Consider the following 23321-nt stretch of genomic DNA (forward strand, 5'->3'; position numbering starts at 1 on the left):
AAATGGCAGTGCCCTTCCTAGTGCATCCTGGGATGCAGTAGGTTTGTTTACTACACATAAGGAAGAAACTCCCTTTATATGGTTAAGTTCTACCCAGTCATCCCAAGGTGCTGCAATTTGAAAGCAGCAGGGACTAGGATTTGTCCATGAAGGGGGGGGGGGGGGGGGGTGGACACTGCTAGACCAACAGGACCAGTCTTGGGGGGGGGGGGGGGGACATGGCCAGGGGTCCCACTTGACCACCATGGTTTATTTTTGAGAGGTTGGTCTGGAGTATACAGGACTACCAGGGGATAGGAGGTCTGACTAGTTTGACAGGCCAGAGCTTTGTTCCTGGGCATGTACGCAAGAGCTGCACCCGGCTCCAGTTCTCCTGTAGAACTGGAAAGCAGTTCCCTAATGCTCAGCACTGACATTGTGCCTTAATTTGTAAATGATTAGTTGTGAGCATTGGGTAACTTTGTTATGGTAGTATTTTTCTAGCGCTTTTCTGAACAGCCATGGCATTTTGAGCATCTGCCTGTCAATGCTGGGCTACCAGGATCCAGTCGAAGTTTTTGTGTACTCAGGTAGCGTGACAGCTAGCCCTGAACTGGATAGGACTGTATTTTAATAACTCCTCCCCTGTGATGTCCACAGTAACTGGTTTAAGCTTGGTACTGATCAGGCCTTTTTCTGCTGAAAGTCAGTTAGTCATGGACAGCTGTTTCTATTCTAGGAGTCTCTCCTGCCTGTTTAAATGGTTTTTAAATACTGAGCCCCCCAATGCTGAAGGACTGAGGGCATGCTAAGTGCTGATCACAAATCACTACCGGGTTTGTTTGTTTTTGGGGGGGGGGGGGGGGGTTTCCTTGCACAGACAATGTCACTAATTGGAAAATGCTAATAGTTAGTAATCACAACTCTGCCAGACAGAAATTTAAGTGTGAAGGTATGGACTTGGCCAGTGTGATTGTAAACCTATGCAAAACCCTACCTCTGGACAACACGGACACAAAAAAACTTCATTAATGGGCTAGACCCAACCCCTGGTGAATACCCGGCAGCCCGAATATGGTCAAATTTTGCTCTCCTGGGCGCTGACACAGTTAATGCAGGCGATTAAAAAAAAAAAAATACTGCACCAGCCACTGTCAATTGGACATCTGCCCCAGCTACCTAATACAATCTGCCCCCCACCACTTCATAACAGATGTCATATCCCACTTAAACTTCATGCTTCAACACAGCAGGGTGTTTTCCCCTAAAGAAAAATGCAACATCCTGCTCACCCCAACACCAAGGAAAAAAAAAAAAAAAACTTTATCACCAACTACTGCTCAGTAGCATCTATCCCATTACTAGTCAAACTAATGGAAGGACTGGTGACCAAACAACTCACTGACTACATAAACAAATTCACTATACTATATGAGTCACAATCAGGATTTTGACCCCCTACACAGCACCAAAACAGTACTACGTTCCCCTTACTAAATTCAAGCAGGAGCTAGCAATAAGCAAAAGCATTCTCCTCCTCCAATTTGACATGGTTAACCATAACATACTGCTAAGACTCTTAGATTACTTCGGAATCGCTGGTAACACTGTCAATTGGATCAAGGGTTTTCTAACCACCAGAACATACTAAGTAAAATCAAGCACAAACATATCGTCACCCTCGCAACTAGATTGCGGAGTACCGCAAGGATCACCACTATCGCTGATCCTTTTCAACCTCATGGTGGTCCCACTAGCCAAGGCCTTATCCCATTTGTCTACGCTGATGATGTTACATTATACATCCCCCTACAAACACGATCTGGCGGAAATCACCAACGAAATCAAGCTAAGCTTAAACATCATGAACTCATGGGCAAATGCATTCCAACTAAATACATACAAACCCACAAACATTAACACGCCAGGATCCACCCTCCCTATTTCAGACAGCCTGAAAATTCTCACAGTAACAATCGACAGTAATCTATCACTAGAGACCCAAGCTAAATCCACCATAAAGAAAATGTTTCTCTCAATGTGGAAACTCATGTGAAACCATTCTTCCCTGAGGGAAATATTTCGCAACCTGGTACAGTCAATGGTACTAAGCCACACAGACTACTGTATTGGAATCTATGTGGGATGCAAACAAATTATAAAGAAACTTCAGCCCGTCCGAAAAACAGCAGCTAGGCTTATATTTGGAAAAATGCGTTTTGACAGCGCCAAACCACTCTGAGAAAAACTGCACTAGCTTCCAATTAAGGAACGTATCGCTTTCAAAATCTGCATGACAGTTCATAAAATTATTTACGGCAAGGCACCGGGATGAATGATAGACCTCATCGACCTGCCAAGCAGAAACACCATAAAATCAGCACGATCATACCTAAACCTCCACTACCCAAGCAGCAAAGGACTCAAATACAAATCCACTTATGCATTCAGCTTTTCCTACTTAAGTGCACAACTATGGAACGCATTGCCAAAAGCAGTAAAAACTACGCTCGACCACCTAAATTTCTGGAAAGCACTAAAAACAGATCTGTTCAGAAAAGCATACCCCACCAATCCAACATAAAAAACCTGGATACCTGTGACATAAGGTAAGCAAAGACCATAATGGACATATCCTCTCCCTCTCTAAGTCCCCCCCAATTGTATTTACCATACATGTACCTCATTCTACAATAATATCACCTTGTATTTGTTCATATCGGAATCGGCTAACGCCGTTCACAGTACTATGTAAGCCACATTGAGCCTGCAAAAAGGTGGGAAAATGTGGGATACAAATGTAACAAATTAATAAATAACTGATGTAAGAGAATACCTGCTGTTATATTTTTCTGTGCCCTAATGCCTTTTGGCTTTTTGGTTTGGAACATGGGTAACCTTACTTTTCAAGGTAAGGAGGTGGGCTGGTGCTGTGATAGGTTAGCTCTACTGAATGTTAATGAGATCACCCAAAGCCTGCTCCAACCCACGAGGCCCTTACTGGGGAAGCTGGTAGCAGGTCTCGGGGTGCCTACTGTGCAGCAGTTTACACGGGGCCTGGGCCCCCGTAGATTTGGCCCTGGGCTCCCCTGCCGATGACCCTCTCGACCCCCCCCCCCCCCCCCCGCTGCCAACCCACCGTTGCCTACCTTTGCTGGCAGGGGACCCCAACCCCTGCCAGCCGAGGCCCTCTTCTTCCGGCGCAAGGCTAAAATGTGCCCTCTCACCTCGGGCTCTGGACACCCCCCTCCCGCTGAAGTCTGTGCAGCATTAGAAAAACTAACCAGCAACTGTGAATGAAATGGATGGTGCTGAAGTGTGAGGCAAAAGTGGGCATGCTGCATTCTCCTGTTGCCTGAGTTAGGGTAGTCTGGCTGCTAACCTTACCTTCTGTGGCCCTCTCTAAGGCAGTCCCTTTTTTTTTTTTTTTCTTTTCTTTAACCTCATCTGAAGCACTTTTAGTTACAAGCAAATAGTTCTGACAGGAAGTTTTATAACTTGATGATGGCAGTTGCTTCCACCACGCTACGGTTAAACATTCTAGTAATGATCTTTCTGTTAACCCTAGTGCATGCTTTCTGCTTGTATGTTGGGATAAAGACTTGTGCCAGAGGAAGTTGTAAACACAAATTTATGTCTGCCTCAACTTCCATTTTAACTAATGTGTGTTTGTATTCAGTGAAGGGCTGTTGAACCAAAATATGCCTTTTAAACCTGCTACTCTATTTTTATTTATTTTTGATACATTTGTACCCTGCGCTTTCCCACTCATGGCAGGCTCAATGCGGCTTACATGGGGCAATGGAGGGTTAAGTGACTTGCCCAGACTCACAAGGAGCTGCCTGTGAGGGGAATCGAACTCAGTTCCTCAGTTCCCCAGGACCAGAGTCCACCACCCTAATCACTAATCACGGAGTTTAAAAAGGGGTTAGATAGATTCCTAAAGGACAAGTCCATAGACCGCTATTAAATGGACTGGAAAAATTCCTCATTTTTAGGTATAACTTGTCTGGAATGTTTTTACGTTTGGGGAGCGTGCCAGGTGCCCTTGACCTGGATTGGCCACTGTCGGTGACAGGATGCTGGGCTAGATGGACCTTTGGTCTTTCCCAGTATGGCACTACTTATGTACTTATGTACTTATGCACTAGGCCACTCCTCCACTTTTGCTACTATTTGAGATTCTACATGGAATGTTGCTATTCCACTAGAAGTCGGCCCTTGCAGATCACCAATGTGGCTGCGCAGGCTTCTGCTTCTGTGAGTCTGACGTCCTGCACGTATGTGCAGGACGTCAGACTCACAGAAACAGAAGCCTGCGCGGCTGGAAGGGCAGGCTTCTACATGGAATGTTGCTGCTAGTGGAATAGCAACATTAACATTCCATGTAGAATCTCCAATAGTAGCAACATTCCATGTAGAATGTCCAATAGTATCTATTTTATTTTTGATACATTTGTACCCTGCGCTTTCCCACTCATGGCAGGCTCAATGCAGCTTACATGGGGCAATGGAGGGTTAAGTGACTTGCCCAGACTCACAAGGAGCTGCCTGTGAGGGGAATCGAACTCAGTTCCCCAGGACCAGAGTCCACCACCCTAATCACTAGGCCACTCCTCCACTTTTGCTACTATTTGAGATTCTACATGGAATGTTGCTATTCCACTAGAAGTCGGCCCTTGCAGATCACCAATGTGGCTGCGCAGGCTTCTGCTTCTGTGAGTCTGACGTCCTGCACGTATGTGCAGGACGTCAGACTCACAGAAACAGAAGCCTGCGCGGCTGGAAGGGCAGGCTTCTACATGGAATGTTGCTGCTAGTGGAATAGCAACATTAACATTCCATGTAGAATCTCCAATAGTAGCAACATTCCATGTAGAATGTCCAATAGTATCTATTTTATTTTTGATACATTTGTACCCTGCGCTTTCCCACTCATGGCAGGCTCAATGCAGCTTACATGGGGCAATGGAGGGTTAAGTGACTTGCCCAGACTCACAAGGAGCTGCCTGTGAGGGGAATCGAACTCAGTTCCCCAGGACCAGAGTCCACCACCCTAATCACTAGGCCACTCCTCCACTTTTGCTACTATTTGAGATTCTACATGGAATGTTGCTATTCCACTAGAAGTCGGCCCTTGCAGATCGCCAATGTGGCCGCGCAGGCTTCTACATGGAATGTTGCTAGTGGAATAGCAACATTCCATGTAGAATCTCCAATAGTAGCACCATTCCATGTAGAATCTCCAATAGTATCTATTTTATTTTTGTTACATTTGTACCCCGCGCTTTCCCACTCATGGCAGGCTCAATGCGGCTTACATGGGGCAATGGAGGGTTAAGTGACTTGCCCCGACTCACAAGGAGCTGCCTGTGAGGGGAATCGAACTCAGTTCCCCAGGACCAGAGTCCACCACCCTAACCACTCGGCCACTCCTCCATACCTCCTTATGCTAGTTTGTTTTCCTACTCCAATCTTATGCCTTACAAAAGAATTTCTTAAAACAAATTGGCAATAAAACTTAACACAAAAAGCTCCCAAGGGCCACATCTGAAAGTATTCCCATTGTGCAGGGGAAACCTCCCCCCTCCCCCCACTACCAGTTTAATAATAGCCCTTTTGTAGTAATTAATCTGCTCCAGCCCAGCACTGCTGAAAAGATTCTTGGGGGTGGGGTGGGGTGGGGAGAAGGAATAAAGCGTTAGAGGCCGTGGTGTACAGGACTTCCACTCGGCTCTAGGTAAACAGATTCTGCTTCCCTATGCGTGTTCAGAAGCCTATAGGCCACCTTTGGGGCAGGAGCCAGAAGCCTGTCTCTCCCCTAGGCCACCTTCGGGGGGGGGGGGGGCAGGAGGCAGAAATGTCTGCTTCTGCTTGGCTCTGGTGCTGCCCTACTGAAAAATAATACCTGACCCTCGATGCTCTGAAATGCTCAGCTCAAACCATAAGAGGGGGCTCTGATGTTCCACTAGGGGTCAGGTGCTATTGGTAACAATTTTTCCAAGATGGTACACAGGGCTTTTTCTTGTGCTACTCGTTGCTGGCCCTCTTCTCTGTTCACAATCTCCCACAGCCACTGCTGCTTTTTTCCCCCCAATAAGCAGCAGCAGTGAGCAATGCAAGGAGACCCCCTGACCTGGAACAGAAAGTTGATGTCAGAGGGGCAGGGGAGCAGCACAACTGACTGTTCATCTGAGCACTGTGTCCCCGTGCCTTCTACCCCTCAATTTGCCTGCTGCCCGGGAGCAGCAGTGGCCACAGGAGAGATGCTGGATGGGGAGATATGCTAGATGGAAGTGGGGAGAGAGGGGGGGAAGGGGAGGTGAGAAAGAGGGGGTAAATGCTGGATGGATATGGGGAGGAAAGGAGAGACCATGTTGGATTTAAGTGGGGAGTTGTAGATGATGAAGTGGGGAGTAGAGAGGGGGGGGGGGACGCTGGATGGAAGTGAAAGGAGAAGGGCAAGCAAAGAGGGAAATTGGATAGTAAGAAAGAACCAGGGCTTTTTTTGAGGGGGTACTTGGGGGTACTGAGTACCGGCACCTTTTCTATTGTGTGCTGAAATTGGCCCATGGTCACCAAGGTTTAATGAAAGAGCTCAGGTTCTACCCACCAATTCTGCCTTGTCATAGATTTTGTGACTGGTTGCAGGGGTCCTGGCTATTGTGGGGTGAGTCCCTAAGTGATCACCTCATCCCTGAAGGGTGGCCTGACATTTGAGTACCGGCAACTTTTTTTGCTAGAAGAAACACACTGGAAAGAACTAAATGTGGACAGAGGCAGAAATAATAAAATCAAAGAAAGCTGAAAGAAAAAGGAGGAGAGAAAAATGACAAACAGAAAATCCTGGTCATAGGATTAAGAGAATATGAGGAAAGTAGAAACCAGAAACTGGTACCAACACCACTGAAACAAAAAGTACACGGCCAGACAACAAAGGTAGAAAAAAAAAAAAGAATTTTCTGATGTTATCCTGCATAGCAGGGGTTTCAGCTGAATTTTTCTCTACACATTTTATGTATTTGACTAGACTTTGAGTCCGTAAAAACTGGCTATTATAGGAAAGGGGGGGTTGAAAGGCCCGCCCCCACCGCCGAGTTCGCCGCCCCCCCCCCCACCTCCCCCCCCCCCCCCACCGAGCCGTCACCACCCACCTTCCACCCAGCCGGGCCCTCGCTCCGCTATTGAAACAGCGAGGGTCCGGGAACGCAGCACTGAGCTCTGCTGAGCTGCCGATGTCGGCCTTCGTTCTTCTTCTCTGCCTGTCCCGCCCTCGTGTGACGTAACGTCGTTGAGGGCGAGACAGAGGCAGAGAAGAAGAAGGAAGGCCACGGCAGCTCAGCAGCAGAGCTGTGTGCTGCGTGCCCTCGCTGTTTCAATAGCGGAGCGAGGGCCCGACTGGGTGGAAGGTGGGTGGCGGCGGTGACTCGGGTGGGGGGAGCGTTAGACGGCGGTGTCCCTCCCTCAGCAATGCGCAGTACAGACCCTCTGTGTTCCGCCCCCCCCCGTCATCACGTATTGACGTGGGGGCGGGGCAGAGAAGGTCTCTACTGCGCATTTGCGAGTGAGTACGGTCACTCGCCGTTTATATGTTTGATGGTCACTCTTAGGGGTTCTTTTGTTGGACCTGGAAACTTGTGTCTTATTTGCATTGATACCTTTTTATATGCTCCATGGCCGGTAAAACGGGTGTGGATACTGGGGTGGAGCCATGGTGTAAAGGTTGGCCCTGTATGAGTACCATTTCTATTTTCCTACAAAAAAAAAAAAAAAGCAAGCACTGGTGATACCTGATACCCTGCTGCCCCCCTCCCTGGATCTAGATCAGTGTTGTCAACCGTTAGGGGAGGAGGTACCCTGGCTCACCCTTGCCATTATAGCTTTGGTGGTGGTGGTGGTGGGGGGAGTAATTTCCTCTCTACTTTTCCGCAGTAAGGATGTGAGCCAACCCCATTCACTGTACTGAATAAGTGATGCTGACAGGAAGAGGAAAAAAAAAAAAACCCCTTGTGCTTAAGTGGAAGTTCACCTCTGAAGATCTGTTCTTTTTGAATATAATTCCCAGCAAATTCTATAGAATATTTGATGAGTAAACTGTGGCATGTTACTGTAGCAGTATGCACGGGCTCTATCAGCACCCGTTTTTTAAATAATGGGGCAGCAATGTGCTGTAGTGGGGTAAGTGTTTGCAGCATATACATTGAAAGGCTGTCTGCTGCAACCTGGTACTTGAGCTGTGTACCGATGTCCCGAGCGTGGCTTCTACCTTGTGACAAGAGAATCATCCACAGTGATGCAGAACCGCATGCTAAACAGGGACAGCCTGCCTGACACGTACACACGAAGCTGCTGTGGTAAGGGAGGTTTCACTGTGTGGGACTGAAGAAAACAAGTGCCTGCACATCTGAGAATGATATTCTGTTCATAGATGTTAGCCTTGCAGTTTCTTGCACATAAAGCTTTGGTGAGGCTAATATTTATGTGCAGGACAAGGTGCACAGCTGTTTGCTGGTACTTTGGTTTTCCTCAGGCACCTGCAGACTGCAGCAGCTGTCACTTCCATTCTACAAGTTGCAGGTACTTGCCATAGTGTATAGTAAATCTCAAACTGGCATACAATCTTCTCAACAAACCCTTCTTCATGCCTTAAACCAGTGTTTCCCCAAGTCCGGTGCTGGACTACCCCTTGCTACTCAAGTTTTCAGGATCTCCACAATGAATATGCATTAATTTGATTTGCATGTGTTGTCTCCATTATAGGCAAATCTGCTACATGCATATTTATTATGGATATGCTGAAAACCTGACTGGCAAGGGGTACTCATCTCTCCCTACACTCCTTCCTTAGAACTCCGTTCTCTAGGCAAATCTCTCCTAATTGCACCCTTCTCCTCCATCGCTAACGCCAGACTCCGCTCCTTCTATCTCGCCGCACCTTATGCCTGGAATAGGCTTCCTGAGCCGTTAAGTCTAGCTCCATCCCTGGCTGCCTTCAAATCCGGGCTAAAGGCCTACCTGTTTGTTGCTGCTTTCGACTCCTGACTTGTAACTTTAATCTTATCCTTATGTGTCCTTCTGTCTGTCTGTCCTTCCCTTATTCTTTTTGGTCCTGTCTGTTTGTCCTGATTTAGATTGTAAGCTCTTTTGAGCAGGGACTGTCTTCTTCATGTTCAATGGTAAAGCGCTACGTACGACTGGTAGCGCTATAGAAGTGATTTATAGTAGTAGTAGTAGTAGTACTCCAGGACTGGACTTAGGAAACACTGCCTTAGACCTGCTGGTGAATTTCTCAGTGCGCATGCGTGCGTTAAATCCCTTGTTTGTTTCTGTGCGTTGCAGTAGAATACCCAAAGGCCTCATTACCATGCATTTTAATAAACTGTGTGCTCATGAATTTCCCTCCTGAGCTGAACCCCTTTCTGCATTCTGTACTCAGTAATGTGTATACACCTCATGGTAACAGTAGGGTTCTGCTTAGTGTCCTATTCTAAGCGTGCCTTTAGCATAGGGATGGGCAACCAAAGTCCTTGAGAGCCACGACCCAGTCGGCTTTTCAAGAGTTCCATAATGAATGTGCACGATACTGGGTTTCCATGTACTGCTCCCATTGTATGTAAATAGATCTCATGCATATTCATTGTGGAAATCTTGACAACCTGCCTTCTCAAATACCTCGTTGCCATAGCTGCAGAGTCTTGGATCCTCATTGTGGTCTTCATTTACAAGGTCCCTATTTAGTGATGGGGGTAGGAAACCACCTCCTGATCATCAGAAATGTAGGGTTGATGCTGATGGGTTATTAATAGCCTGAGCTGTCTCTACGCTGCTGCATAAACACAACTCAAAAAAACAGAGGGGCAGTGTGAGAGGAAAGAAGTAGCTTTTTAAAAAGCAGAAGACCTGGCCCTAATGGTGCACCCAATTTATTTGTTTTGAGGTTGGGATACAGTGGGTGGCTGCTACTTAAAATATCTAGACCGGGCAGCCTAAGGGTTAGAACAGGACTGTTTTCACTGCCAGTATGCAGCACTACAGCCAGCCATATTTTCAGGATCTGCCTAAGGAACATGCATCAGAGTTCGCCTCACCCTATGCTTGGAACAGCCTTCCCGAGCCCTTACGCCAAGCCCCCTCCCTGCCCATCTTCAAGGCTTTGCTTAAAACCCACCTCTTCAATGCTGCGTTCGGCACCTAACTCTTACCTTTCAGGAAATCCAGACTGCCCCAATTTGACTGCCCCTATCAGACTGACTGTTCACGTGTCCTTTAGATTGTAAGCTCCTTTGAGCAGGGTCTGTCCTTCTATGTTAAATTGTACAGCGCTGCGTAACCCTAGTAGCGCTTTAGAAATGTTAAGTAGTAGTAGTAGTAGTAAGTAGTAGCTCCATTTACTGCTTCTATTGTATGCAGAGCCCTTATGAATATTAAGTAGGGATAGCCTAAAAACCAGACTGCTTGGTAGTGGCCTTCTGCAATTGCGGTTTGCCAGCCCTGACTGAGAACCAGTAACAGGTCAGTTCACCCTCCATTTGCCTCAGGTACAGATATATTGTAAGGATGCTGAAGCCAGAGAAATACCTACTGTAACTAGTGGGAAGTTGTTACACAACTAGCACCTAAATACTTTAAATAATTTTAAGTGTGAAGCAAAACTGATAGAATAACAAGACTTATGACACTAGGTCAGACCATGGGTGTGTCATGCTTAGAACCAGGGAGAGAGGGGGGGGGGGATAGGCACTGGCTCAGGGTGCCAAAAGCCTTCACTCGGTCATAAGTGCATAAGTATTGCAAAGGTCCATCAAGCCCAGCATCCTGTTTCCAACAGTGGCCAATCCAGGTCACAAATACCTGGCACGATCCCCCAAAAAGTACAAAACATTTTATACTGCTTATCCCATAAATAGTGGATTTTCCCCCAAGTCCATTTAATAATGGTCTATGGCCTTTTCCTTTAGGAAGCCATCCAAACCTTTTTTTTTTTAACTCCGCTAAGCTAACCGCTTTCACAGTAGTGGGAGTATGTGTCTCTGGCCACTACGCTGCTTCTATTCTTACTCTGGTAAGAGCTGGAACTGGACAGTGGAGTCTGATGCTGGAGGAGGGGACAAGTTGCTTGGAGAAAAAAAAAGAAGGAAACGGGGATGATGCTGGGGGATAGGAGGACAGATTCAGTGAGGGGAAGAGAGAAATAGGTATGGGGTGTTACTCTACAGGTAACCAAATGTTAGGCACTGGGATACTGTACACCAAGTGAAAGCTCTAGATTGGCAATTAAGTGCATAGTACTACTAATTTCTATAGCACTACTAGGCGTATGTAGGGCTGTACACATTATATGCAAGTACTTTGTCCCTAGAGGACTCACAATCTAAGTTATTGTACCTGGGACAATGGAGGGTTAAGTGACTTTACCCAGGTCACAAGGAGCTTCAGTGGGAATCAAACCCAGGTTGCCAGGCTCAAAGCCCGCTGCACTAACCATTAGGTGTGGCTGTTTACACCATGTCAATAGCTGGTGTAAATGTCCATGATTAAATGTTTTCATCTGCACATGTAACTGTGCATATAAGTTCTGGGCATGATCCTGACCCACCCAGGCCCCTCCCATATCCACACTTCCTTGCAGTTACATATTACAGAATTTGCATACAAAGGTTATGGAATACCGACTAAGTGCAGTTATGTGTGTAACTCCAAATTAGTGCCAAGAAACACCAATAATTTTTACATGTGTAACTTCACTGACAAATTAGATGCTAACTGTAGGCGTTCTATAAGCTGTGTGCAGGTTTGTGCACTAAGTGTAAAATTGTGCACACAAGATTATAGAATGAGAGGAGATGGTGTAAAAAGGCACAGCCTAGGACAGTGGCGTAGCCAAGGGTGGGCCTGGGTGGGCAGTAGCAGCACACCTATGCTGATTCTCTAGCCCCACCAGCTGAACACTCCCAACTACTGTCCTTCCTGCATACCTTGTAAATAGCAGATGGCATGCAGGTGAGACAAGGAGAGACCAAATCACCTCTGGGACAGGGAGGGGTTCTTCTGCCCACCTATCTTGAGTCCAGGCCCACCCAAAGTTGGGCGTCTGGCTACGCCCCTGGCCTAGGAAAGGGGATAATGGGGCAGGAAGACTGAGTATTGGGAGAGTAAGTGGGAACTTGGGGCTTGGATGGGGTTGTGAATGAGGAGTCAGGATTGGATGGGGTGGAAAGATAGTGGGGGGGGGGGGGCTAATAAAGTGAGCAAGGATTGGGGAGGGACACTGGGGGCTAGGTGTATGGGTAAGTACATAAATAGGGCTACGAGACTGAGTGCAGCAAAAAGGTCTGAAGGACCTGGAGGTGTTGGGAGGCAGTTCAAAGATAGGGCCATGGAAGGGAACTGGGCTTTGAAGGAGGTGAAAGAGGAAGGAATGGGAGTCTGGATGTGTAAAAGAGATAAGAAAAAGACTGGAGGTGGAAAGGGGAGTGAATAACAAGGAGGTACTTAGGGTTGGTAAGGGATTGAGAGGCAGAGGAAGGTACTACTTAAGGCTAGGGAGGAAATAAGTACAAAGGGGGGGAACTAGAAAGTGGGTGAAAATGAAGGGAGAAAAGAGGCCGTGGAAGGCATGAGAGACATAGGTGGGTAATAAGAGAACTAGGGACATAAGAATAGGAAATGTAAAGTTAGTAAGTAGGTGAAAGGTAAAAAGAGAGAGAGAGACCGAAGACTGAAGCAGGACAACAATGAATGAAATCGAGCTGAAGAAATGGAGAAAACAAATCTGAAACGTTCAAGGTCAAAGATACATGAAGGGAAGAAAATGGGGACATTGAAGAAACTAAAAATGGAAAGGAGGATTTGGGTTGGTCCTGGTCTTTATCTATCACTTCCACTTGTTGGTTTTCTCCTACCTGGCAAAACAATGATCAGACAACAAAGGTACCTTCTAGTGTGGGACCAATCATGGCATAATTTCTGAGATTGTATAGGGTTAGGGCAGGTGGAGGGGGGTAACTGCAAAATTTGACTCTGAATCCACCTCCTCTCAAGCTGGCTTGATCCCAAGGAGAAGATTCATTTTTTATTGCTCACCCATAAATAATGGTTTATGGACTTTTCCTCTGGGAATGTGCATAAACCCTTTTTTAAAGGTAGCTATGCCAAATGCCTTGACTGCATCTTTCATCAACAACTGTCACAGCTTACTTGTTGTAAGTGCGCTTATCAGTTTAATGGAGTGTCTCCTTGTCTTGGTACTATTTAAGAGGTAAGTGACTGATTCCTATTTATCTCTTCCATCCCACTTCATGACTCCTCTCAGGCATCTCTTTTTCAAACTAAAGAGCCTTATCCTGTTCTTCATAGGGGAGCAATTCTATCCCTTTCAGCATAGTGGTTGCCCTTCTTTGTAACTTTCTAATTCCACTATATCTTCTCGAGATGGGTTGACCAGAACTTCACATGGCACTCAAGGCATGGTTGCACCATGGCTCAACACAGAGGCATAAGGATAGGCTGTTTAATTTTCCATTCCTTTCTGAATAGTTACAGACTTTATTTGATTTTGTTTTTTTGACTGCTATGATACACTGAGCTGGAGGTATCAACCTACTGTCCATGACATCTACTACTACTACTACTATTTAGCATTTCTATAGCGCTACAAAGCGTACTCAGCGCTGCACAAACATAAAAGAAAGACAGTCCCTGCTCAAAGAGCTTACAATCTAATAGACAAAAAATAAATAAAGTAAGCAAATCAAATCAATTAATGTGAACGGGAAGGAAGAGAGGAGGGTAGGTGGAGGCGAGTGGTTACAAGTGATTACGAGTCAAAAGCAATGTTAAAGAGGTGGACTTTCAGTCTAGATTTAAAGGTGGCCAAGGATGGGGCAAGACGTAGGGGCTCAGGAAGTTTATTCCAGGCGTAGGGTACAGCGAGACAGAAGGCGCGAAGTCTGGAGTTAAGCATCCCTTTGCATTCGTCCACATTAAAGATTCCATCTGCCATTTTAGCCAGCCAGGTCACCTTGCAACTCATAATCTGCTTATTATTTAACAATTTAGAATAATTTTGTGTCATTCACAATTTTAATCATCTTGCTTGTTGCTCACCTTGCAAATAATTTATAGATGTGTTAGGAAGCCCTAATCCCAACAGGGTGCACCACTATTTACCTTTCTCCGATTAGAAAAAATAGACTTGAGTCCTACTCTGTTTCTTAGATTTTGACAAAGCTAGTCAGATTATCATTTCGGAGCATAAAACATGAGGGAAAGGGAGAAATAGTTCAGTTACCATTAACGCCTGTGTTTTCTACTACGGTCAAGCTCAGGAATTTCTTAAACTTTCAGAACCTCTCTCAATATCCGTAGGTGGGTCAGTTAGCACTGACCAAGGCCAGGCTGCTGTGAAGTAATAAGTAAACCACAATGTTTTCGTCTTGCTCTATAAATCTCAACATGCCCTTTCTTGTCTGTATATCTCAGCATGAGCACTGGTTCAACTTTCAGCAGAGTAATAAAATTAAATCCTGATTGCTATCTACCCCCCAAGGTGGCTGCTTAAATACTCTTAATTAGTGTTCCTCTCAGGGGCAGGGTGCCAGAACTTCCCCCCATGCATTTTTTTTTCCAGATAGGATTTATTTATTTATTGCATTTGTATCCCACATTTTCCCACCTATTTGCGGGTTCAGTGTGGCTTACAATACATTGTATTGATGGAAGTACAGTTTGTTACAACTCGATTATGGTTACATTGTGAGGAGTAAAGTGAAAACAAAGTCTTTGTATCGCAAGGGGATTAGGACAATGGAACAGAACAATGGAATAGTGGAAGAACAATGGATACTGATAGGATTACAGAACAATAGCTAGAGAACGTTTGGTTGTTACATTATTACCAGTAGGTTAAAGTTTGAGTGTGTTAGAATTTCGGGGGATAAGAGTATAAATGAGTATGTATTGATGCAGTATTAACAGTATGCGTGGGTTTCATGTGTTTTAATCCTTTCGATAGATTTCTTCCAAGAGATAAGTCTTCAACGATTTGCGGAAGTCGGTCAGCTTGTAAGTCGTCTTCAGGTTGCGTGGTAGTTTTTTCCAGAATTGCGTGCTCATATAAGAGAAGGTTGATGCGTGTAGCACTTTGTATTTTATGCCTTTGCAATTTGGGAAGTGGAGGTTAAGGAAAGTTTGGGATGATCTTTTAGCATTTCTGGGTGGTAAGTCTATTAAGTCAGACATGTAGGCTGGGGCTTCACCGTGAATAATTTTATGAACTAGTGTGCATACTTTAAAAGTAATTTGTTCCTTGAGTGGGAGCCAGTGTAGCATCTTTCGTAAGGGTTTCGCACTTTCGTATTTTGGTTTCCCGAAGATGAGTCTGGCAGCTGTGTTCTGGGCTGTTTGAAGTTTCTTCAGTATTTGTTCTTTACAACCTGCGTACAGTGAGTTGCAGTAATCCAGATGGCTGAGTACAAGTGATTGCACTAGGCTGCGGAAGACGGATCTTGGGAAGAATGGTCTTATTCTTTTCAGTTTCCACATGCTATAGAACATCTTTTTGGTTGTGTTGTTTGCGTGAGTTTCGAGTGTTAGGTGGCGGTCAACAGTAACTCCAAGGATTTTTAGAGTATCTGAAAAAGGAAGAGTTAGTTTTGGTGTGTTTATAGCGGTGAATTCATTCGTGTTGTATTGGGAGGTGAGTATCAGGCATTGAGTTTTTTCTGCATTCAGTTTCAATCAAAATGCATCTGCCCAGGTGTTCATGATGTGTAAGCTTTGGTTGATTTCGCTGAAGATTTCTTTAATGTCTTGTTTGAAAGGGATATATATTGTTACATCGTCGGCGTATATATATGGGTTGAGGTTATGGCTTGATAAAAGTTTTGCCAAGGGAATCATCATTAGGTTGAAAATGGTTGGTGATAGGGGTGATCCTTGCGGTACTCCACATTCTGGTGTCCATGCTGCAGACGTAGTTGAATCACCTAAATAATCCATTATAAAAGTTTTAAATTATTTCAGTCTGTACTGCACAACATGTCATTTCAGGGAGTATTGCATGATTAATATTCCACACTTTATTATTATTATTAACATTTGTATAGCTCTACCAGATGCACGCAGCGCTGAACACCTGACACAGAGAGACAGTCCCTGCTCAATAGAGCTTACAATCTAAAACAATACAGACAATTAAGGGCGAGGGGAGTACTGGGCGAGAAGGAACAAGGGGGGAGGCAAATGAGTAGTGGCTAGGAGCCAAAAGCAGCCATGAAAAGGTGGGTTTAAGTGGAGATACAGTGAATACAAGGCTGGAACTTTCAAAATATCATCTATAGCAACCTTATCCAATGGCGAGTTTGGCAGAATGAAACTTGAGCCACAAATCTTTATTTTATTTTATTTTTTGCAGCCTACCCATTAGTTCACAGGTCCTGGTCTAAGTGGGGTAGATTTGACTCATCTTTATTGTGGGGGGGTCTTTCACAAAGGCACGGTAGTGTTTTTTTAGTGCGTGCTAATGATTAGCACGCACGAAATACTAGAGACACCCATAGGAATATATGGGTGTCTCTAGCATTTAGTGCACACTAAAAATGCTAGCACACCTTTGTAAAAGGTTCCATAGGTGCTTTAATATATAAACCCACTTACTACATCACAAAAGCATTTCTTTAAACTATATCCATGAATCAGTGAGATAATAAGGGGACATAATGGTTTGCATATCTTCTTCACAGAAATCGTCTTGAGGGCAAGATTTGTAAACCAAAGGGTTTATGAGCATTAGATAGTGGTAATGTTGTTCTTGCTGTATCACTAGACTTATCTTCAGCGTTTGACTTGATAGATCCATTATTATTATTATTGCAATGCTTGGAAGAGATAGGTATTACAGGAAAGGTATTAAAGTGGGTTATGTCGTTCCTGAGTTGGGGAATTGTTGGGCACTTTCTTTTTCCTCAGAATACCAGCAGGACTGCGGAGTACCACAAGGCTTCGCATTATCCCCAGTGCTGTTTAATACATTCTATTGACCATAATCCAACGTTTTGGTTTGAGCGAATTTTGTTACACTGATATTTTAATAATAGCATGGATAAATCCGCGAACTCTTGACATATCTGGATTACAAAATGGATTGAATGCTGTATCAGAGTGGCCGTTTGAGCATCACTTGGTACTAAATGAGCAAAAAAAACTAGAGGTTGTTGGATCACAGGACATCAGGATAGGCCTGCCACGATTTTCGGAACCCCAGTGAACCAAATAGAATGTTTTAGATATTTGGGGTGCTTGTTGACACAGAGTTATCATCTGGAGATCAGATTTGATAATGTAGTAAAAGAGGGTTTAATGATTCTACAGAGATTAAGGTCAGTGAAATATTTGTTTACTGAAGAGGCTTTACATACTCTCTTACACGCATTGTTGATTTCAAGGTTAGATTATGCTAATATGATTTTTATATAGGGCTAATGGGTAGGCATTTCAAAAGATTACAAAACCTTGCAAAACGCTGCGATTACATTCTTAGGAAATAAGCGTAAGTATTCTTAGGAAATAAGCGTAAGTATGTTACCCTTTTATTCATTATCTTGGTGACCTATAAAAAAAACAGAATCTCAAATTTTAAGATTCTTGTTTTAGCTCATAGGGCTTTTTATGAATTAAAGTCATCTTATCTTAATATCTCAACTATTCCGTCTATTTCAGGTAGAGCGCTCAGGAATCCAATCTAGAGGACTGCTGAGCAGATGCTTGTGCTTGAAGAAGAGCAGCCTCCGATAAAACTTTAATATCTTTAGCATTTTCCAATGTCAAAGTTTGCAAAGAGGAATGCATGTCAAATGCAAGGTCCCATATTGACTCCTATGTCATGACAACTGGTTTAACAAAAACCCGCAAAGTTAAAGCAGGAGTAGGTAGGCAAGTTGGAAACTTGAGAAAGAGTACTCACAGTTTGCTGAGGCAAAATTGAGGCTGCGTTTTGTAGCAAATCCTGCGAAAAATGCAAGCTTCCCAATGCTGTGGATAAGTGCCCTCCCTGAGCTCCCAGGTTGTCACTCGCAGCAGAACCGGGGTCAGGACAATCCAAAGCAGCACTACTTCCTGGCTATGGGGGAGCTGGCCGCTCCACGGGGCTCAAGGAAGCCCCCATCTATGCTGCTCACCTACGACCACGCGCTGGCTCCGGCAGAAGGGGAGGAAAACTGCATGGGCCCCGCCAGGATTCTGAAGTCGTCGAGAGTCTTCTGTTTCTGGACCGGAGCCCGCAGCAGGAGTCGAAGGAGTCTCCCGCACCTTTCCTCTTCTCTTTCCCATGCTCAGCTAGGGAAGAGCTGCCTGAAAAACGCCCGAGTCAAGGCACTCTCAGAGAGCTGTAGGCATGGTAAGTCTGCATGACGCCATCTTGGATCTCTCCTCTGGCAATTTTAAATACTGTATTTCACAAATATGTTTAGAATAGCCACTGTTTTTAGTTAAATTTTTACCTACTTAATCTATCACAGGTGGTCTATGGAGCTCTGACCATTTCTGGTTCCGATGTCATGTAATGTTGCAGCCTGCTAGAGTTAATACTGACCTTCATATACCCATCCCTGCTCTATACTCTCAGGAATTGGCCCCTGAACAAAAGATGATATAGCTAACAGTTTGCACTACCCTTGGAGTCAGAGGAGTGTGGTTGTATGTGCGTCTCCTTTGGACTGTCAGCTACCTAGCTCCACACAGCCTGAGCCTGTCCATGGTCACATGAAAAACAATAGAGGAGAAGTCTGGAAAAGAATTGCACAGTGCTACCTACCATCAGAGAGGAAATGCAGCGTAGCATTTTGTAAATTTATTTCTACCCAGGAAGACTTTCTTTCTCTGGTTTCTACAGCAACAGCATTGCATCCCTAAAAGATCAGTCTTTTGAAAAACACTGCAGTGAATTTGTTTCATTCACCTGTTGATGTTTATTCAACCCTCTGACAGTTTTCTCTGCAGATTATGTTTAGCATGTCAGTGCTCTCAGGAGCAGAAAGGACCCCCCCCCCCCCCCACAGCATATCATTGCAAACTGTGGCAATGATATGCAAAGCACAGACTGACACAAAGGCACCACAGCTAGCCAGATCTAACCAGGGAGCAAAATGAACACCATAAATGGCAGGAAAAAGCAAAGAATGGTACTACCGTAAAAGAAGCAAGTCAGAGAGAACAAGTCCACGAGCCAATTCAAAAGCGCGACTCCTAAAGTCAAGACAAGAGGCAGCCATTAACTGAATACGGGTCAAAATTCTGCCCCTATGTTTTTTTTTAACACCCGCTACAGTGGTCAAAAGATATCCGAATATTCAGTGTCATTATGTGGACAGCAGCAGGTGCTGAATATCCAGATAAGACACTCGGTGCCAGAACTTATCCGGACAGTGGCAATGTGTACGTCTGATGCCCAGATAACAAGACAGAATTCTGTTCTAAGATAACAAGTAGAATATCGCCACTATCCGGATAGCAGGTGTTTTTGAATATTGACCTCTCTTAAAGTCTGTCATGAAACGCCTAACCACCTGTCTGGGGTTACCCTGTGGCCATTTAGAGGGTCTATCCCCAGTACAGCTCACGTCCACCTGCACCTACCGCTTGTGCTCTGCACTAGCACCCTCTTCCCATCGACTGGGTCACAACTGCCTCTGGGTGAGCCTCCCGATCTCAAATTATCCTCAGTGATTTCTAGGTTACTGGAACCACACTCCCAGTGGTCCCACAGTTCCCAGAAAGCACTCACAGACCCAACTCACAAACCACCAGGATTCTTTATGAGTCCAGACGGGCAGAGCAAAGAAACAAATGTGTTTATTCTCAGAACTTGAACAGTGGACAGAAAATGTGCAATCAGCAAACAATAACAGGTAACTAAAAAATGGATCAATTAGAAAACTAACTAAACATTTGTTTACTTTCTAAACAGTACCTGTGCCACATGATCTTTATCCTACCACATCACTTTGTATTTGTTCTCACCGGAGCCTCTCCGGTACTATGTAAGCCATATTGAGCCTACAATATGTGGGATACAAATGTAACAAATAAATAAAATAAAATAAATAAATAATTGTTCACTGAACCTCAGCAAAGAGATTCTGCTCTCTTTTCTTCTTGGCTAGGACTGAACTCAAAACCAGTAACTGCTAGTTAGCTTCAAACTGCAGGTCAATCAGAGCCCAGAATATATTTCAAACATATACTGTATCTTGCTTCCTGTTTGTGTTAAACTAAAGAAAAGAGCATTCATTCTCTGTAACAGCTTTACAGCAGAGAAACACCACCTGCTGGCCAAATAGGAGAAATACACTTCAAGACATAATTATTACAGGAAAATATCCAATACATTTTACAGGCTTAAAACACACTGTTTCTTCACAGTCTAATTGGCCAATATTGAAAGCAATTTAACCAGTCAGAAACGGCCACTGACTGGTTAAATTGCTTGTTTGGGGCTATCCGCTAACTTTCAGTGCCACTTAAGCAGTTTAGTGTCACTGAAAATTACTGATTAGCGCCTAAGTGAAATCTGGCTATTTTGGAGGCATTCCAGGGGCAGAGTTGGCACTTGGCCTATTAAGTGCTGATATTCAGCACTTAACAGGTCAGGATACCTGCATAAATGGGACTCCATAAAACACAGTCCTATCTTTATATGGCAACCTGTAGCTGCTTGTTCTGAATATCAGTTTAACCAGCGATGTGTTAGCTGATGCCACATAAACCAGTTCAAATCCCACTGCTGGTCCTTGTGATCTTTGGGCAAGTCACTTAACCCTCCATTGCCTCAGGTAGAAAATTAGATTTGAGCCCTCCAGGGACAGAGAGTAGAAGAGAAGCCTAATGGTTAGTGCAGTGGGCTTTGATCCTAGCGCTGAAAAATGGCCTGCGCTGGTGTAGACATATATATTAGACATGCGCAAGTCCATTTTTCAGTGCACCTGTAAAAAAAAAAAGGCCTTTTTTGGGCCAAAAATGGACGTGTGGCTAAATGAAAATTGGTGTGCATCCATTTTGGCCCTGAGACCTTACCGCCACCCATTGACTTAGTGGTAAAGTCTCACATTTTAACTGGGCAATAATTAGCGCACGCACACTGCCAATTACTGCCTGGTTTGCGCCACACACTGGAAATTTTCCAGCATGCATAGTGGACACGTGGTAGCTGGGCGGGAGTTCCAAATTGGTGCACATTGGGTGCGCATAGGGTCCTATGCGGCTTAGTAAAAGGGTCCCTAAACCCTCCATTGCCCCAGGTGCAAAAAACTTATATTGTGAGTCCCCTAGGGACAGAGAAAGTACCTGCATATGTGTACAGCGCTGCATACATCTAGTAGCGCTATAGAAATGATTAGTAATAGTAAATACCCAGTGTGCCTGAATATAACTGACCTTGAGCTACTACTAAAAAAGGTATGAACAAAATCCAAATAAATAAATTAATTGGATATTCAGTGCCAAAGCCCAGATGTGGCCCAGCATTAAATATCCAACAGCTGGAGAATCTGAAGGTGGACAAAGCTATGGGGCCGGATGGGATACACATCCCAGGATACTGAGGGAGCTCAGGGAGGTCCTGGCGGGACCTCTTAAAGATTTATTTAATAGATCTTTAGAGACGGGAGAGGTTCCGCGAGATTGGAGACGAGCGGATGTGGTCCCTCTTCACAAAAGTGGAGAAAGGGAAGAAGTGGGAAACTACAGACCGGTAAGTCTCATGTCGGTGGTAGGAAAAATAATGGAGTCGCTGCTGAAAGAAAGGATAGTTAACTTTCTAGAAGACAACAGGTTACAGGACCCGCCTGCCCTTTGCTTTTGGTGAGGCAGAGGCAACGCAGAAACAGCAGAACCCTAGAGGTGTGCCACCACAGCTCAGTGTTAAGGAAGGCCAGCCCACCCACCAATAGAAGCAGTTTGCTACTTAAGGGAGCCACAGCTATTGGTTCTGGTTGGCTGGTACTCATAGGTGGAGGTTATAGGAAGGGGCCTGACTGAGTCAATGTCCTACAGGGAGACCTGCATGAATACAATGCTATCATACTCTCCCTCTAGTGCCATGCTTCCTGTTTCAAAGCAATAAATAGAAACAAATCAAAACACAGAGCAAGAAAATAAGAAGATTCCTTTTTTTATTAGACTAACAATACACTTTTTGATTAGCTTTCGAAGGTAACCCTTCTTCTGAAAGATGTGGGGGGAGAGGAGGAGGGCAGCTGGACTAGAAGCTGTATATATGTATTGAGTGTGTCTGGTCTACACTGATGGCTATGGGGTAGAAGAAGAGGTGGAAAAGGGAAGGGGTGGGGAAGAGATGAGGAAAGGTAGGGTGTGGAAGATAATGAGGATAATGGAGGAAGGGAAAAGAGAGGTAAGAGACTGAAAAGGAGGGAGAAGTGAAAGATGAGGGAGGAAGGAAGGTGACAGAGAGAGATGAGGGATGTGTAATATCAGCAAGAAGAGAGCGGTAAGTGAGAAGTAGGGGGAAGGGGAGTGCTGGGCAGGAAGAGATGGAAAAGTCAAGAAGGAAGGAAGAGGTTGGAAGATAATGAGGAGGAGGAGGGGAAAAGAGAGGTGAGACTGGAAAGGAGGTAGAGATGAGGAAGAAGCAGAAGATGAGGAAGGAGGGTGGTGAGGAGAGACATGAGGGATGAGGAATAGGAACGAGGAGAGCAGTGAGAAAGAAGTGGGGAGGGGGAAGGGTGATTGCTGGGTGGGAAGGGAAGAGATGTATATGTGAGGCGGATAGAAGCAAAGGGGTATAAGAGAAAGATGGAAGAGGAAAATGGAAGAGTACAGGCAAGATAAGGACATACAAAAGAGAAAAAATAAATAAATGGGACCTAGTAATGAAATAAGCAAAAAAGAAAACAAAACAAAAAAAGAAAGATGGTAGCAGGGTGGAAAAGCCTGAGAGAACAGAAGAAAGAAACCATCAAAGGTGGAGAGGAAAATGAAGAAAGAAAAATAGAATAAAACCTAGAGAAATACACCAGGAAAGAAACAAAGCAAGGATGAAGAAGGTTTAAAAATATTTTACTGAACTGCTGCAACGAACTTGTGGAATGGTTAAAACAGGTGTGGGGTGGGGGGGGGGGGGGGGGGTCCCAGGGGAAGCAAGAGAGAGAGAGAGAGAGAGAGAGGAGGGGTGCTAGATTTACTAAAATGTGATGACAATGCAGTAACATGTTATTTACTGTAGGTCCCATTTTATGCAATAGAACTTATTTACTAAACCACAATAATGGAATTAGCAAACTTTAGAGAATCTAGCTCAGTGTGTGTGACAGAGAAAATATTGTGATCGC

The sequence above is a fragment of the Microcaecilia unicolor genome, chromosome 9 (assembly GCF_901765095.1).
Source record: "Microcaecilia unicolor chromosome 9, aMicUni1.1, whole genome shotgun sequence".
Lineage (NCBI taxonomy): Eukaryota > Metazoa > Chordata > Amphibia > Gymnophiona > Siphonopidae > Microcaecilia > Microcaecilia unicolor.